The following is a 2,035-nucleotide window of genomic DNA, read 5'->3' as shown; positions in this document are numbered from 1 at the left end:
ATTAAATAATTTTTTCAACTCTAATATTATTTACTAAGGCTCTAATTCATATTTGGCCTCATGATGTGTAGAAAGATGTCATAAACACACCACAAAGTTATATAGGTAGACAATGCATTTTTCCAGTTTCAATCTCCATGAAACTCCTACATCTTTTAAGATCCGTTAAAACTATTTAATGGCATGTTATTCTCGGATTTGCACTTCCTCTATTTATTTTAGATGACTGTGGCCTCACAAATAAGATGGTGAACTAAACATACTAAAACATCTGACCCCTTGTTTATGTCATGGTTCTCTAATTGATGTGTCGATTAACCACACACGCTCCACCAACAAACCATAACCATAAGTCTCATGTCATATTCTTCTTACGTCTCAAATTTATGTGTCGGTTAACCACACATGCTCCCTAAATAGACAATAAATAATAATATGTGTAAGTCATGGATTAGTAACTATTCACATTTCCTAAAAGAAATAAGATGGGAATTTTCTTTTAGTACTTTAATGTTACACTATTAAATAGATATCATCCTATCAAACCCTTTCAGCTAACGAGAATTCACCACACAAAGAAGCGGTGAGTGAAAAGGACACTCGTTGAACGGTCATTTTATAGGTCGTATCCTTATACATCTCTTAAAACATGCTTTCATGAATGGGGCCTACTCTTGATTTGACTAACAATCTATTATTAAACAAGTGAGAACACATGTTGTATTATTCTTATACATATAGCAATCATATTACATATATAAATACTTTATGATTTACATATTCTTTTATAAACTCTTACAATTATATTTAATGTAAATTTTAACCAATTTAAAATTAGATGATTTAAACAGGTTATCTTTAGTTATATTTTAATTAAATAATTTAGATCATTATCTATAATTTCAAATCACTAAGGCATATTTATCCTCTTAGTTTAACTATCCAATTTTAACAGATTAAAATAATATTTAAAACTAAAGGTAAAGCCTAAAATTCAAAATTATAGCAAAAATCCTAAAATCTACCAATCAACAGAAGTGTGTCGCATCCAGGTATGGACACATCTCGTCTTACGACTAGAAGGTTTCTTCGGCTTTCTCAGCTTCCCAATTTTTTCTCTATAATAAAAACCTAATGTCTATGATACAACTAACGGGTTTTCTATCCATCTTTACACTAGATTTAGGCAATATAAACAATAAAATATAATCCTAAATGTACATTCATCCTAGATCTAGGTTATTGTAAGTCCGAAATTCGATTGTGTATCAATCAGATCCGTTTGATGGTGCGGAATCCCAATCAACCGGATGATGCCACATCAAAATAGAAGAAGAAGAAGTAGAAGAAGAAGATGATGAATCTTGTATGATTTTATTAGAATGTAGATCCAAATACAAGATTCACACACAACTTACACACACTTAAGCTCCTCTCTTCTCTCTTGGCCATAAACTAATTTGTTCATCAATCACTCCTCAACCCTAACACCTATATATATACTTGGGGAATATCGGCCGTAAATGGGTTTACGGCCGTAAAGCTGTTTACGGCCGTAAACACCCATTGGACCGTAAACACTTTTCTGTCCTAGACGGAAAATTACAATTTGCCTAGAAAAGCAAAGTATAAACCATAATTTTATACCCAACAATCTCCCCCTTGGTTTATAGCTTTCTTTTCTAACTGACCCAACAAACTCCCCCTAAAAAGGTAGCTGAGTTTTCTTGTTAATCTTCATTGGGAGCTTGGCTTCAGCTTTAATCTTCAATTTTCCTCACAGCATCAAGATGAACATATGAATCTTCTATGAATGACTTCATCTTGAGCAGTTGGGTTTTTCTTCAGAATTTGACATTGAACGAACATTGGGTGAGGAGGCTTCTTGAAAAGATTCTTGAAAGATGGCGCTTTCAGCTTGAGAATCTTCAGAGAGAATAGAGAGATCAAGTCTTCTGGATCACTTCATAAGCTTCATAGATAGCAGCAAATTGATTGAGGAGGCTTCAATGCAATCTGTCACATAATCTTCAAG

Source organism: Lactuca virosa, chromosome 7 (genome assembly GCF_052849685.1).
Source record: "Lactuca virosa cultivar CGN04683 chromosome 7, Lactuca_virosa_CGN04683_v6, whole genome shotgun sequence".
Classification (NCBI taxonomy): domain Eukaryota; kingdom Viridiplantae; phylum Streptophyta; class Magnoliopsida; order Asterales; family Asteraceae; genus Lactuca; species Lactuca virosa.
The sequence above is the reverse complement of the archived record's forward strand: the minus strand, read 5'-3'. Positions refer to the sequence as shown.